The 17,493-nt window shown below is 36.6% G+C and overlaps 1 long non-coding RNA gene across 2 annotated transcripts in view; it reads left to right on the forward strand.

Annotated features, from left to right (window-relative positions):
• Nucleotides 1-17,493, forward strand: part of LOC110257744 — a 209,210-nt gene that overhangs the window by 82,159 nt on the left and 109,558 nt on the right. The window contains exons 3-5 of one of the 2 annotated variants that reach the window (XR_002340686.1): nucleotides 658-870; nucleotides 2,939-3,137; nucleotides 4,700-4,773. This is a non-coding gene — a long non-coding RNA (uncharacterized LOC110257744). The remainder of the gene's footprint in view (nucleotides 1-657; nucleotides 871-2,938; nucleotides 3,138-4,699; nucleotides 4,774-17,493) is intronic. The other variant, XR_002340687.1, reaches the window with a different exon arrangement.

Raw genomic sequence — 17,493 nt, forward strand, 5'->3', positions numbered from 1 at the left:
GCAGTCAATTCAGCATTGTGCAGTAGAACTTACAAAATATATACACCCTTGCACCCAGTAATTATTTTTCAATAATTTATTCTAATGAAATAACCCCAAAGAAATTGCCAAAGACTTATGTACAGGGATGTATATAATAATTGAATTTATAATAGAAAAGGTTAAAAGTATGGGTCAAATATCTGATAGTACAGAAATGACTAACCTATGACAATTCATCTACTTTATAGAATATTATGAAGTACTTATACACATTTTAAAAAAATATTTAAAGATATGGGAACATATGCCCAATATAATGTTTTATATATAATGTTATAAAAAAGCAGGAAAAAGCCACTGTACAGAATTTTGCCTGCATATATCTATTTCTTTTTTGTTTTTAGAGTTTAGTTGATTTTCCGTGTTGTATCAATTTCTGCTGTACAACATAGTGATGCAGTCATACCTATATATCTATATCTATTTCTATGTATAATGTATAAACTTCAAAATGTTAGCAGCTATATCACCAGTTAGTGCTATCACCAGTTAGTGCCAATACAGGTGATATTGTTTTTCTTGTACTTCCATACATTTTCCAAATGTTCTTTGATTGCTATGGTTTGCATATTGTGTCCCTCCAAAATTTACATGTTGAAATTCTAACCCCCACAGGTGATAGTATTAGAAGATGGAGTGCTTGGGAGGTGCTTGAGCCCCAAGAGTGGAGCCCTCACTAATGGGATCAGTGCTTTTTATAAAAGAGGCTTCAGTGAGTTCCCTCCCCCTTCCACCATGGGAGGATCCAATGAGAAGTCTGCAGCCTGAAAGAGGACCTTCACCTACCTGTGCTGGCACCTCCGTCTCAGACTTGCAGCCTCCAGAACGGTTAGAAATGAATTTCTCTTGTTTTTCACTGACGCAGACTGGTATTTTGTTATAGCTGCTGAAATAGACTAAAACAATAATGAACAAGTAGTGCTATCAGGAGAAAAACAAGATTACACTTTGAAAGGAGAAACCAGTTAGCAATGGCAAAGACAGAGTGAAGTCTGATTACATAAGACTGGAAAATGTATGGTAGGCAATCAAGTCATTATGTTTCTTAGGGGAAAGAGTTTCAGTAGAGGAATGAGGAAGGCAGATTTCAGAGTTCAAGGGGTAAAACTGGGGTGAAAAGCCCAAGAAAGCCAGCTTTTCTATGATTTCCAAAGATGTGAAAGTGGAGGAACAGAGAGAAGCTGGATGATAGTTGAATAGGATGCAGGTGTCAGGGCCTTTTAAAATGAAAAAGTCTTCAGGTGTTTATAGACTGAGGCAAGGATCCAATAAAGAGGCTGAGAAAGAGATGACTGACAGAGCAAGGACAGGGTAGATACAGAGGGAGATGGAGTTGGGCCACCAGCTTGGGTTGGCCTTGAACTGGCAAGGGATGTTACAGACTTCTAGAAGGAAGGAAACAAAGTAAGAACCAATGAATATAGATATGTTTACAGAGAAATTGACTGAGACCCCCCTGATGACCTCAATTTTTCCACTGATGGAAAGGCAAGGTCATCTGCTGAGAATGAAAACAGCAGTTGTTTGGGGGAAGGACTTTGGGTACATTTTGGGATATTCATTGATGGGAATGGAAAACAGAGCTGACCAAGCTGAGTAAAATGACTAGAAGGTGTACTGGGAAGCCACCCCAATTCAGAGGCAGTAAACATGTGTGGAAGCATCCTGTGTGAAAAATTTTAAATTGAATAGAGTGAAGCAGTAAACGTGTGGAAGCATCCTGTGTGAAAAATTTTAAATTGAGTAGAGTGAAGTTGTGGTTGGAAAGTGGGGCGTGCAAGTGGGGCAATTTCTAAGCACTGATAAGATTCAGGGCATGAGCTTTTGAATGGGGAGATAAAGGAATTACAAGGTCATTAAGGATAATATATTTCCATGAGTGTTAAAATTGCCTAGAATTAAGCTAGGAGAGGATGACTGGGAATGGATAACCAGGTGGCTAGTGGATTGGCCACAATTAGAAGGGCTTGAGGATGGAGTACTAGTTGTAGTGAATTCTAAAGAGAATGCGATTTGACAAGAGGATGGGAAAGCAATATCCAGAAGCAACACTGACAATGCATTGAAATACCAACTCACTTCTTGGATTCATGGCTCAATGTGTGAGAGACCCAGAAGCCTCAACTAAAATGAGCTAAGGCTGGGAGGGAAGTAGGGGTCTTAGGAAGGGCTAGTTATAGTTAAGGCAAAAAGAGAGAGCATTTTTCCCCCAAAGCTTAAGATGGATAGGAGTTTGGTGGAAACAAACAATGGAATAAAGTTTCCAGATGGATCCACAGTTTAATGAGGCCATTAGTCAGAGGAATCAGGAGAAGAAAACATAGAATGGTAAAAAGAGAAAGATAATGAGAGACTAAAAGAGATTTATTGTTCAGAAGTTAACAAGGAGTATAGAGAGGAAAAGAACTGGCCTTAGATCATCTAAATTTATACCTAGTGGTTTTGGGACCAGTGACTCCAAGGCAATAAGTGCCTCAGAGAGATGGTGAGTACAGCCATGTATGCACATATTCAAAACCTATGATAAAACATGGAGGAAGAAAGTATTTTTCTTCATTATAAAAAAGATCTCTGGTACATTCTAATATTGGATTTCTGCTTTCTAGAACCTATAAAATATTTTAAAATTATTTAGAAACCCCAAATCTGTGTTAAAAATTAATACTCATGTCATATTTATTAACTATGTAGTCAAGGAAAAACTCTGGTTTTGGAGGAGCTGAACTTCAGTTGTTGTTTTATTTTCTTACAGAAGGAGATCAATACTTGTTTGTGTTTTTTCCAGATATTTAACTTAGGAAGAAATAGTCTTATAAACAGGTTTTTATGCCCAATATCTACACCCTATTCTCTTCTTCTGTTTGGAAAGTGCCCCCCTTATGCATCACTTTTTCAGCTCCCTTGCACCTGTGGCCTGGACATGTGACCTGGGCCTGGCCTTTCAGAAGTGCACACACCAGACTTCGAGTCAGTACCTAGAGATGCAAAGAAGCTGAGAGCGAGGCACATCTTTTTGGCAATAACAGCCAAGGGAATGAAGGATTATGAGTCTGTGGGCGAGAGTTCAATGCTGACTGTGCAAACTATGAGGTCTGGTATGTAGCATGACTGAAACATTGTTCTCCTGATACTAGTTTCATAGTGTGATACTGGCTGTGTTTTGATCCATGCGGCCCTTTCTCCTTGCCTCTTCTTAAACCTATTTCTCAAATCCCTCACTGATTTTATGACCTATTCAATGGTCTTTCAATAAATTCATTCTTCTTAAATCTGCCAAAATTGGTTTCTGGTTCTTGCAAATATAAACCCTGATTGAAACTTAAACCTGTACCACCAATTACTGAGTATTCTGAACATAAACTTACCCTATGACCCAGCATTTCTACTCCTAGGTAGAAATTGAACAAATGCATACATGTACTATATCATTTAAAGCAGCATCGTAATAAAAGATAAAATATGAAAACAATGCAAAACACATTAACATTTATTCATTATGTAAAATGAATATATAATTTCTGGGAAATCCTAATGATAGAATATTATACAGCAGTGACAATGAGGAACTACTATTTCAACAGTATGGATGAATCTCAAAACAAATTGAGCAAAAGAAACTAGAAAACAGAATATATACCTCTTAATTCCATGTATTTAAAATTCAAAACATGCTAGATTATGACATTAGAAGTCAGGGTAATGTTACTTTGGAGAGGGTATAGTAACTAAGTACACAAGTGTGGGCTTCTTGGTTTCTGTAATGTATTATTTGACCTACATGAGGAAAATGTGAATATGTTTCTTTTTTGATAATTCAGTCAGTACTCAAGATCCGTGAACTTTGCTGTTTGTGGTTACCCATGAAAGTGCATGTGGAACAAATGAAAATGAGTCTGAGAGAGATTAAATAACTGCCTGAGATCCTATTGATATTCAGTTAGCCAAGCTACCTGGCTCCCAATGCCAAGCTCTTAGAATTGCCACAACAACCTTGTGAGGAGTGGGTAGCCAGTATGGTTGAGAGAAGACTCTGAGCTTCAGAGAGTTAGGTGACTTGTCCACATCTCAAAGCCAGTTGTTAGATGATGGAGCCATGATCTATGTAAACCCAGTTTCTATGTGGTTTTAATTCACCACATAGTTCTCCTGAAAGTGGAAAAGTAGATGATACCAGTGATATATAAATAATAGCACATACAAAAATGATACTGCTGATCTAGAATGATATCCATAAAATACTTGCACAAAATCAAACAGGGTACATAGTAATGTGAATGGTATGTGGCCATTTGTGTAAAATTTGAAGATCTTTGTGTATGTGCATTTGTGTATTTTCCCTCATTAGTATTAAATATCTCTAGAAGGAACCCCAAGAAACTGATAACAGGGACTGCCTCTGGGAAAGTGAGCAGAGTGGCTGAGGGACAGAAATAGAAGAGAGGATTTTATTGTAGACCCTTTAAATCATTTCAGTCTTGAAATGTAAGAATGTACTGTGTACTAAAAAAATTATTTAAAAATCTTAATTGTACCTGAAACCAAAGTTGGAGCTCCCCAGGATAATTTATGAGCAGTGCTGAGAGCTCAAGAACTCAGCATCTTCAGGGTCTCAGTTTATGTGTTCATTGCGGGTGAACACTTGTTTTCCTTGTTTCAGGTTCCTCATCTTAAAATGAAGTAACATTTGTGTCAACTCCTTCTTGGCACTTCTGGAAGGTCACGGCATAATCAGTGAGTGTGAAAAGCTTGATTTTTTTATGATTAAAAGTACTTCTCCCACTTGGCATATCACTAGAATATGATCCTCTTCTTTCTCTCCCTTCTCTAAGTCAATGTACCCACCAATTTTCCATGTCTAATCCCTTCTCACTGCAGACCTCCCAGGGGTTATCCACAATGTGAAGCGCCTCTGCTACTCTCAAGGTTTACATCCCTAGGCCTACAAATGTGTGTGTGTGTGTGTGTGTGTGTGTGTGTGAGAGAGAGAGAGAGAGAGACCCAACCTTACAGCGTATAGAGACTGGTCAATAATAGGGCCTTAATATGCTTATAAAGAAAAAGAATAAGTTAAATGAAGTACTGGAATCCCTTTCTTTTTTTTTTTTTTTTTTTTTTTGTCTTTTGTCTTTTGCTGTTGTTGTTGTTGTTGCTATTTCTTGGGCCGCTCCCGCGGCATATGGAGGTTCCCAGGCTAGGGGTTGAAACGGAGCTGTAGCCACCGGCCTACACCAGAGCCACAGCAACGCGGGATCCGAGCCGCATCTGCAACCTACACCACAGCTCACGGCAACGCCGGATCGTTAACCCACTGAGCAAGGGCAGGGACCAAACCCGCAACCTCATGGTTCCTAGTCAGATTCGTTAACCACTGCGCCACGATGGGAACTCCTGGAATCCCTTTCTTAGGAGAAATTTCTTAGAATTCTAAACATAAGAACAAATAGACTGAGTAAAATAAGAAATTCTACCCATAAGCAATCAGTGTTTGGAAGGACGCTTGCCTTTATTTGTCCTGACAGTCTCCAGTGCTATTAGAGCCAGGGGTTTAGTCTCTTGATACCTTATTTTATTATGGAACTCAAGGAATGGCCTATATTTTGGAAATCTCAGGATGCATTATTTTGATTTTCCAGACAGCACTTGATACAACCATATATAAGGAGGCGAACAATTAGCATCATCTACAAATTAATCATCCTTATTGAGCATTTGGTTTTCAGATAATGCTATGTCCTAATTGCATCATGCCTCCAGTGTACAAAGAGAAAATCTCTACCTTGTAGATCTGTTTATATGTCTCGCTTTCCACTCAGTGATCCTGCAAGTAGTTGCCCAGGTTTATGTAATTGAATACAGTATATACACATAAAAATTTGTTGGAGAGAAACCAGTATTCTTATCAATAAGATATTTTTTTAAATGATGTTAAATGGTGACTGAAATGTTTCAAGGACATCAGAAGCACTTGGCAGGTCTATTTGAATTGATGAAGCTTTTGTGGGAAAGCATATGCAAGGATGAAATACTCAAACTGACAGTGTTTTAAAAACTATATGAACTTAACCATTCCAAGTACTGTTTTGACATCTTTTTAGTATGGCTCAATGATAATGCTGGAAATTTCACTTCTTTGTTAATACTTTGTGCTTTGTCAGAAATTAATGTGTGGTTTTAAAGATTTGTTAATTCTTTTTAAAAAATTGTACTGAGGTATAAAATACACAGAATAAAGCTCGCACATCTCAGATTTGCAGCTCCATGAACTTTGGCAAACACACACATACATACACCAGGGTAACCACAACTCAGATCAAGATATCAAATGTTTCCAATACCTCAGAGAGTTCCCTCATGACCTTACCACTCATGCCATACTCCGAGAGGGAAGCACTCTGCTGACTTGTATCACTGTACATTTTGTGTGCCCATTATTGAAACTCATATAAATGAAATCTACTACTTCATATCTGGATTTTTGTTCTCATCATGTCTGTAATAGAAATCCCACATCGTTGAGTGTACCAGTAGTTCACCCTTTTCGTTGCACAGTACTATTCCACTGAATGAATATACCACAATTTGTTTATGCATTTTACTGTTGATGAGCATTTGAGTTGTTTCTAGTTTGAGACTATTATGAACAAAGCTTCTAAGAACATTTTCATACCTGGTTTTGCACTCATTTTCCAAGACTGCATTTGCTAGGTCATAGGGTCAACACTATATCTTGCTTTAGTAGATATTGACCAATATTTCCCAGAGTTGTTGAAAGAATTTGTATTCCTGGTGGCAGTGTCTGAGGTTCCAGTTGTTCCACATCTTGGCCAGTATTGGGTGTTGTCAGTATCCTTAATTTTAGGTAAGCATTTAATAGTATCTCATTGAGGTTTTAATTTGCATTTCTCAGATGAGTAGAAATGTTTAAAATTTTTACATAAACTTTTTGCCCATTTGAATATCCACTTTTTGTAAACAAATAATTCAAATTGTTACCTATTTTCTGACTTGCTTCATTCTTAATGCTCTTTATTACATTTGTGATCCAGTGGGCTTTCCTCAAAAGTATAGAGGTCAATTGGAAAACAAAGCAAATTTAAAATACATTCACTTCATGACAGATTTGCTGAGCTATATTAGTTTCTTTTATAAAACATTTGTATGTAAGTGTGTGAGATAACATTAAAGAGAACATATGTGTACCACTTAACAGTATTTGGTCAAAGAACTGTGATTATCAACTATAATTATTTGTTGCTTTTAACTAAAAGTCTATTCTACCATTGTAAAAATGAGCCATATTCACTAACAAAATCAAATGCTGTTGAGGATGTGGAGCATCAGGAACTCTTAGAAATTCCTGGTGGAAGTGAAAAATGGTACAACTACTTTGGAAGACAAGTTTGGTGGATTCTTACAAAACTAAACATACTCTTACCATACAATGCTGCAGCCATGCTTTTTGGTATTTACCCAAAGGAGTTGAAAACTTATGTCCACACAAAAACCTGCACTCGGATACTTATAGCAGCTTTATTAATAACTGCAAAAACTTGGAAGCAACTAAGATCTTCCTCAGTAGGTAACTGGATAAACTGCGGTACATTTAGACAATGGAATATAACCCAGCAATAAAAAGAAATGAGCTATCAAACCATGAGAAAACATGGAGGAGTCTTAAATGCGTATTATTAAGTGAAAGAAGCAAATATAGAAGGGCTTCATACTGTATGATTATAACTATATGACATTCTGGAAAAGACAAGACTATGGAGACAATAAAAAGATTAGCAATTATGAGGAGTGGGGAAATGGGAGAGAGATGAATAGTCAGAGAACAGAGGATTTCTAGGGCCATGAGAATACTCTGTATGATATACAATGATGGATACATGTATCCATGAGATACTCTGTATATGATATACAATGATACATCTATCATTATACTTTTATCCAAACTCACAGAATATACAACACCAAGAGTGAACTCTAAGGTAAACAATGAACTGTGTGTAATTATGATGTGTCGATATTGGTTCATTCTTGTTTTTAAAAAGTGTACCATTCTAATGAGTGGTTGATGATATTGAAAATAGGGGAACCTATACATGTTGGGGGGGCAGTAGGTATATATGAAATCTTTGTACTTTCAATTTTTTAAACCTAAAACTGCTCTAAAAAATAGTCTTTTAAAAAATGAACCTAAATTCTTCCAGAACTTCATGCATCATGCATTTTGCTTCTAGAGCCTGAGATCAAGACACAGAACCTTAATCTGGTAAATGATCATTATTCACATTAGAGCAATTGACAGGAACTCTGCTGAAATGACTTTGTTAATTGTGCATTTTTATCTCATCAGATATATAGAAGATGCAAATATATACAATTTACAAAGTAAATTTTGCAGAAATGACGCTTAGGTCCATTTTGAAGTAACAATGATTATAGTAACAGCATGAAAAATACTTTCAATTCTTCAAGCCCCATTTATGTAAATTACTTTCACCAAGACTGGTAACAGTCTGTGAGCAGGGTGAGGTGGGTATATCATTTATAGGGTAAAATTGGACATAGTAAGGTATAGAAAGCTTAAGTGTGTTGTATGAAGACTTGTTTCTCAATTTCAAATGTACTGATACATATCAATGATGAGTTATTGATGTGTCAGTGCACCATTCTCCTTTACCATCTCAATTTACTTCTCTATGGAAACAACAGAGAACATCCTCCCTTGTACTCACCCCCTTGGATTCACAGAACCAAATCAATGAGCAATTGATCCAAGTATTTTCATGAGTGAAATACATCTCAAAATGAGTGCAAGATTGAATATTCTTTGGTGGCTTGTGACACCAGCTGAGAAACATGAGTGAATTACAGCTGCATGTCCCCTCTAGGGCTATCTATTATCCAATATGTCTTATTTAATTTTCAGTTTCAGGCAGGCAAATTGACCATGTATACTTGCTTGTGTCAGGAGCTAATTTTAGATCACTAATCTAATTGGAAATGGCATGCCCCTTTAGCTTGTCATGTAAAAATTCACATTTTCTGATTAATGTGATTCATTTATATTAGATTTGACTTGACAGAATGGCAGTGTGTAATATAGAAGGCAAGGATGACAGGATTTCTCTCTCTCCCACTCAGTCACACTATTTATAAATGATCAGTCAAGGCATCAGCCTACAGTGTCTTCCCTTTAATGAGATAAATTTTGAACTCACACCTGTTCTAACGTGACTTCTTTGGTGTTTTCTCACAAGTAGGCCAATGTTTATTAGGAAGGCAATGGTTTTACTCCAAGTTCTCCATCTACATTTATCGATGGCAAGTGGACAAAATGCTATGATAGAAAGATTGCTCTTTCCTTACTGTAGTGTATCTGTTTTGTGTCTAAACTGCTTGCAGTTTGGAGAAAGCTAGATATTCATATTTTAAATGCATTTTAAAGGAAGTGGTAGGAATTATGAATTCTATAAGTAGGATATGGTATTGCAATTAGTCTGTGAAAAGTAAGAACTGGTAAAATGAGAATTGCAGCTAAAAATAAAAGGAAAATTTTTTTAATTTTTTTTTATTTTCCCACTGTATAGCAAGGGGGTCAGATTATCCTTACATGTATACATTACAATTACATTTTCCCCCACCCTTTGTTCTGTTGCAACATGAGTATCTAAACAAAGTTCTCAATGCTATTCAGCAGGATCTCCTTGTATACCTATTCTAAGTTGTGTCTGATAAGTCCAAGCTCCCGATCCCTCCCACTCCCTCCCCCTCCCATCAGGCAGCCACAAGTCTTTTCTCTAAGTCCATGATTTTCTTTTCTGAGGAGATGTTCATTGTGCTGGATATTAGATTCCAGTTATCAGTGATATCATATGGTATTTGTCTTTGTCTTTCTGGCTCATTTCACTCAGTATGAGATTCTCTAGTTCCATCCATGTTGCTGCAAATGGCATGATGTCATTCTTTTTTATGGCTGAGTAGTATTCCATTGTGTATATATACCACCTCTTCCGAATCCAATCATCTGTCGATGGACATTTGGGTTGTTTCCATGTCCTGGCTATTGTGAATAGTGCTGCAATGAACATGCGGGTGCACGTGTCTCTTTTAAGTAGAGTTTTGTCCAGATACATGCCCAGGAGTGGGATTGCAGGGTCATATGGTAGTTCTATGTATAGATTTCTAAGGTATCTCCAAACTGTTCTCCATAGTGGCTGTACCAGTTGACATTCCCACCAGCAGTGAAGGAGGGTTCCCTTTTCTCCACAGCCCCTCCAGCACTTGTTCTTTGTGGACTTCTTAATGATGGCCATTCTGACTGGTGTGAGGTGGTATCTCATGGTAGTTTTGATTTGCCTTTCTCTTATAATCAGCGATGTTGAGCATTTTTTCATGTATTTGCTGGCCATCTGTATATCTTCTTTGGAGAAATGTCTATTCAGGTCTTTTGCCCCTTTTTCCATTGATTGATTGGCTTTTTTGCTGTTGGGTTGTATAAGCTGTTTATATATTCTAGAGATTAAGCCCTTGTCAGTTGCATCATTTGAAACTATTTTCTCCCATTCTGAAAATTGTCTTTTTGTTTTCTTTTTGCTTTCCTTTGCTATGCAAAAGCTTTTCAGTTTGATTAGGTCCCATGGGTTTATTTTTGCTCTAATTTCCATTGCTTTGGGAGACTGACCTGAGAAAATATTCATGATGTTGATGTCAGAGAGTGTTTTGCCTATGTTTTCTTCTAGGAGTTTGATGGTGTCCTGTTGTATATTTAAGTCTTTCAGCCATTTTGAGTTTATTTTTGTGCATGGTGTGAGGGTGTGTTCTAGTTTCATTGCTTTGCATGTTGCTGTCCAGGTTTCCCAGCAATACTTGCTGAATAGACTTTCTTTTTCCCATTTTATATTCTTGCCTCCCTTGTCAAAGATTAATTGACCATAGGTAGGAAATGTTTTAAAAGACTAGAAAAGGAAGTTCCCTTGTGGTACAACCGGTTAAGGATCTGGCATTGTCACTGCAGTGGTGTGGGTTCAACCCCGACCCGGGAACTTCCACATGACATGGGCAGGGCCAAAAAATAAAATGAAAAGATTATGAAAGGAAACACCTATCACGTCAGGAACTCTTGTTATTAAAACAAGACAGCTTTTCTGTAAATAACATACATGTGTTTTGTAAACTATGCCCTTCCATTTTAGTTTTTTTCTTACTGTAATAATTACTAATTCTCAGAGAAATTGAAGGCTTTCTTCTACTTATTTTTCTTGGAATTGAATAGAAAAAAAATGGTCTGCCTGGATAGCATTGCTCAGATTTAATCTTTAAAATATCTGTAGGCCTCCTATCTGTCATTTCTTCATAGCTAAATTTCTCAGAAATTTTTTTCAGAAATTTTAGAAAGCCTTATTGAAATATAATTACAATTAAAATTGTATATATTTGAGGTGTGCAACTTGATGATTTGATATATGTGTATATGACTACTCCAACCATTAACTAACTCATCCATCACCCCACATAGTTACCATTTTTTTGTTTGTGGTGAGAACACTTAAGATTCACTCTCTTTGGAGTTACTGTCATGGCTCAGCAGGTTACAGACCCAACTAGTATCCATGAGGATGTGGGTTTGATTCCTGGCCTCGCTTAGTGGGTTAAGGATCCAGCGTTGCTGTGAGCTGTGGTGTAGGTCTCAGATGCTGCTCAGATCCCGTGTTGCTGTAGCTGTGGTGCAGGCTGGCAGGTGCAGCTCCAATTCAACCCCTAACCTGGGAACTTTCATATGCCTCAGGAGCAGCCCTAAAAAGCAAAAAAAAAAAAAAAAAAAAGGCAAAAAAAATTTATAGCATCCAATATATGATTAACTATAGTCACCATACTATTCATTAGATTCTCACAACTTATACATCTTACAAATTTGTGCCCACTAACCAACATCTCCCCATTTCCCTCATACCCCCAGCAGCACCTATTCTACTCTCTGCTTCTGTGAGTTTGGCTTTTTTAGATTCCACATATGAATAAGATCATACCATATATTTTCTCCATTTGGCTTATTTCACTTAATATAATGTCCTCCAGATTCATCCATGTTGTCCAATTGGCAAGATTTCCTTTTTTCTCAGGGCTGAAAAGTATTCCATTGTATATGTATACCACATTTTCTTTATCCATGCACTTAGATTGTTTCCATATCTCAGATGTTATGAATAATGCTGCAATAAACATGGGAGTACAGATGTCTCTTTAAGGTACTGATATTACTTCCTTTGGTTATATACCCAGAAGTGGAATTGCTGGATAATATTATAGTTCTATTTTTAATTTTTTGAAGTAACTCCATACTGTTTTCATGGTGGCTGTACCAATTTACATTCCCACCAACAGTGCACAAGGGTTCCATTTTCTCTACACCTTTGCCAACACTTGTTGTCTCATCTTTTTTTAATAACAGTCATCCTAACAGGTGTGAGGTGATAGCTCATGTGGTTTTGATTTGCATTTCCCTGGTGATTAGTGATGTTAAGAACCTTTTCATATATCTGTGGCTATTTGTGCATCTTCTTTGCAGAAATGTCAATTCAGAGATGCTACAGGTGGCTTTATCTAAAAAGAACAGTGGGTCACAGGTGTCCTTTGCGAAAGAAAATATCTTAAAAGACATTTCTATTCTTCCTTGAAGTTATTTTGCTCATATTTCTGCCACATTCATCTCTGTAATCTAGTTTGTCATGAAATTGGAATAAATACCTAGATACTTGGGATAAGGAAAATGAGGGATACTTCATGGGTATAGTTGGTCTTCATGCAACAGACCCAGAACTCTCAAATATAATATTTGCTTTGTAGGAAGCACAAAACTCTCAACCACAGTCATAGGGCCAGAAAGTAGTGTTCGGAACCAGGTCTTCTGATTCCTCATCTGATAGTTTTTTTAAGACTCAAACCCCTAAAATGTACCATAAGTATCCATTTCACTTTATTGCTCATGACCTAGGCGCTCATGGAGCACTAAATAGGAATGCTAAATAGGAATTAGAATACAAATATTCTCTAATATAGTTAGTTTCTCATACATCTAAAGGGATTTCACTACTCAACATAAAATTAGGTGTTTCTTCAAACATTCTTCAAAATACACAAAACAATTGTGTATCTCCATAAAGGCAAGTGATTGCTGCATTCTGTAATTTCACTGGTTGGTAATTGATACACTGGTTGACCGCTGATAATTAGTGAAATTATTTCAGCTGTTTGTTCAACAAAACAAAGGAAATTTATTCACAGCTAATACTCGTGTGTGTTATATCATGCCATTTAATGTTTCCTGTCTGCTTTAGAACTTTATCTTTCAAATTAATTACTAGACTTCGGAGCTGTCAATACTATTACACACTGTGTATGTGTGTCTGCATGTGTGTGTTGATATAAACAAAGTACTTACTGCTTACCCTGAGATTGGAAAATATTTCTTCCTTCTATTCTGTGTGAGTTAGTGCCTATCATATCTTGTATATACAAGCTTAATAAAATGCATTTAATTTGAATTATTGTCTACAATTTAAGAGGAGAATAATATCATCAACTTATAGCACTAAAGAGGTTACCTCTCCATCTACCTTTTTGGGTTTTGTTCTGTTTTAATTGAAGAATACCTGATTTACATTGTGTTAATTACAACTGTGCAGCACAGTGACTTGTTATACATATATATACATTCTTTTTTAATATTATTTTCCATTATGGTATATCACAAGATATTGTCCATCTGTTTTTAAATAGGGTCTTTGTACAAGGTGTATTTCATATACTATTAAAACATCTATGATGGGGAAATCCAAAATGATGACAAATATTCCAGAACTTAGAGTCCAATCCTTCTTCCCCATTCCCTTGCTGTAGCCATAATCCAAAATTTGATATGTCAGCCTGAGACTTGTACAGTAGTTTGATGGCTTGCTTTCCCAAGTCTGTTCTCCATCCAGCCACCTTGTCCTGTCATTAATGGGAGTAATTTTTCTTAAGGGCTACTATAATTGTGCTTCTTTCCTGTTCAACAAATGTCTCACCTCATAGAGTCAGCTCTTCTGCTCAATGCCATTTTTCCATAATAGTAAGAATTAGGCCGATATGTATGAGCTCACATATTTGTATTTAATCTTCAGCCACTGTATAATTTTAAGATGGGAAAACTGAGACTCAGAGTGGGCAATGACTTGCAAAACATCACAACCCACCTGTATTTGGCAGAAACTGAGTGTGACTTGAGGTTGCCAGTTTCTGTCATGTGCTTTCAGCTGAGTTGTATTGCCTATGTTTACCTCTCTAAACTTATTTCCTCTTACTTTGCTACATATACAATTGGTTCTGGTCATTCTGGTATCTATAGCATCTCCACAGATAAAACATGCTTGTAGGTTTGTTCATCCTAGCCCTTGATTGGAATACTCTTCCTCCTTTCCAGAGAGACTCAAATTCCACCCATCTTCAAGGGTCCCACAAGCCCACTCCACTCTGCCTTCACTGACCTTCCCCTCCTTTCACTTTCTCTAGTGTATTATGCAATTGCCAATATTAGCCTGTTCTCATCATTATTTTATGGATGTTAATCATTCCTAGCAAAACATATTGTGAGCTGCCCAAGGGCAAGTACCATGTTTTATATGCCTTCAGGATTTCTTAGCACAGTCATAAGCCCTTTGTAAGTGACAATAAATGTTGGCTGTTTAACTGTTATTTTTGCTTTACATGAGCCTTTCCTTTTTTGGCCTTTTCCCAATGAGAATAAAAAGGATTTATTCAAGGACTTTAATTGAACTGTAGCCATCAGTCATTCTACATTTCAGTTTTCAGTATAATAACAGTAATTCTTATTAGGTTAATTTTTTCCCATTCAACATAAAACAGTAAGTGTAAAACATGGGAAATAACAAATTACTTTGAGAAGCATTTTTTTTTTAAATTCAATGAATTTTATTATATTAATAGTTGTACAACTGTCATCACAAACTAATTTTAGAACATTTCCATACCAACCCCTCAGTCAATCCCTCCCCCACCCCAACCTGTCTCTATAAGTTTTTCAAAGCCTGTGAGTCTGTTTCTGTTCTGCTAATAAGTTCATGGTATCCTTTTGTGGTTTCCACATGTAAATGACAGCACATGTTTGTCTCTCACTGTACGCTAACTTCACATAGCATAATTTCAAGGTCCATCCATATAGCTACAAATGCCATTATTTCATTCCTTTTTATGGGTAAGTAAAAATCCATTGTGTATGTGTACCACATTTTCTTTATCTACTCTTCTGTCAATGGTTGCTTGAGAAGCATTTTGAATGCCATTTGGAATTTTCAGGCTGACCTGAATAAGTAATTTGAAAATGCTGGTGTCATGCATTTTTAAGCCCCCCAAATGGCCTATTAAAATGGAATTTTTAATCATTTACTAAAAGCAAACACAGATCAGAGTCCCCTGGTGGCCTAGCAGTTTAGGACTTGGTGTTGTCACTCTTGTGGCTTGGGTTACTGCTGTGGTTCAGGTTCAATCCCTGGTTCAGGAACTTCTGCATGCTGTGGGTGTGGCCAAAAAAATTCAACAAACACAAATCTCAGGGATATAGTAGGCAAGATGAGATTAGCTCCTTTAGTTCCTAATGTTACAGCATATTGTCTAAACATCTAGTGGTGGGGAAATAACTCTAAAAAGATGTTGCCTCGGGTGTGCATCCCACTTTGCTACTTCTTCCTTTATCAAAAGCTGCATTTCTCTCCCAGGTCCTCCTCCTATCCCTTTCACCCCTTCCTACCACCTCTCCTTTCCTTGCCCTGCCATTTCCTAGAACTGATTTAGTCCAAATAACTGTCTTTGCATTTTTCTGAATTAACATAGATCTACAGAGAGAAAGAAAGAGAGAGAGAGAGAGAGAGAGACAGGCAGGCAGGCACAGGAAATATCCATACTAGCTTGATAGAACATTTCTGTAAAAATTCCTAATCATGACTCCTTAGATGTAAACTTTGTATCCTTTTCATATATTTTTTATTCCTACATCATTCTTTTCTCAACTTTCTTGCACATTAATGATCCTGGTATAGGCATTTTCCAAGATTGATGGATGACTAGCTAAAAGGTTTCAGGGCCCAAGGCAAGGGAGAGGTCCATTAACTTCACATGGTCAATAATTTCCCAGGGTAATGACCTCTTCTGAGATTTTATTACTAATAAAACCCATGTTTTAATGTTCAGAAAAATTAAACATCATTGTGAAATTGCTCATTCTTTAAATTATACCTGTCCTTGCATTCTTGCTGTGTCTTCATTCCTCAAATATGTTGGTATACTTTTTAATATATTTTTTAAAACTTGAATTTTGCTTGCTTTTTATATATTATGAGTTCCCACCTATAAACTAATATTCATTTTCAAGGGACACATTTATATAATTCTCTTAAGCAAAGGAATTAAGCATGGTATTCTGAAAAGGAGTATCTGTAACAAATAGCTTAATCAAACTATACATTTATATCTAATAGGTCTACTGGGATTATTAGGATGCCAAACTACCAGCTGAAAAAATTAAAAAAGAAAATAAAAAGATACTTACCATCCACTGGGAAAAAATAACTCTGTTTTGTTGCTATATTGTTTAATAAATTGACTCATCCAGACTGAATATGAGGCCATCTTTTCTGCAGACCTTCCTTTTTCACCCAAAGAAATCTTCCGTGAACTATTACTGACCTCTTAGTAATTTGTCAACCCATCTGAAATCATGAACTCTTTTCATGGCTTTTAATTTTTAAATCCCTTTAGATCACAAAACTTAAACAGGTCCTTTGTATTCTCTCAAGTATGTACACATGAGCTTTCATTTTTATTTAAGACAGAGTTTAAGGCATTAAATGGTCAAATGAAAGTAGGAAAGTTTGCTTAAAAATTTTTTACTCACTCCGGTATATTACCAGTAATCTTTGGTTTTGGGTGCAAACACTCTCATCCAGAGTGTATACAAATACAAAGTGCAGGGTTTCTAAGCCCAGTTTTCTTTGTTTCAGTGTTGAAACTAAAAAACACAGAAGGAATCAGCTGGGAATCAAAAAATCTTATGTTCAACTCATCCTTATGCGCTGAATGACCTCTGGGAAATCACTTAACCTACTAGTAGTACATTCATTGTACATTACCACTTAGAACCAATATTTACTAGCAATGGTATTTGTGCTACCAGACTTACAGGACTGCAGTAAGATGGAATGGAGGCAACGTGGGTGAAAATGCTTTCTAAAATCTAAAGCCCCAAACAAAGAAAAAGTTCTGTTGAGGTAACTACCAAACTGATTTAGCTGCCTTTCAGCCTTGCTACATCTCTTGACATGAAATATCTCTCTACAAATTACTTTGTCTGCCGTTGGCAATTTGTGAAAGAAAAAAAAATCAAGGTCAAGA

This window comes from Sus scrofa, chromosome X (assembly GCF_000003025.6).
Source record: "Sus scrofa isolate TJ Tabasco breed Duroc chromosome X, Sscrofa11.1, whole genome shotgun sequence".
Lineage (NCBI taxonomy): Eukaryota > Metazoa > Chordata > Mammalia > Artiodactyla > Suidae > Sus > Sus scrofa.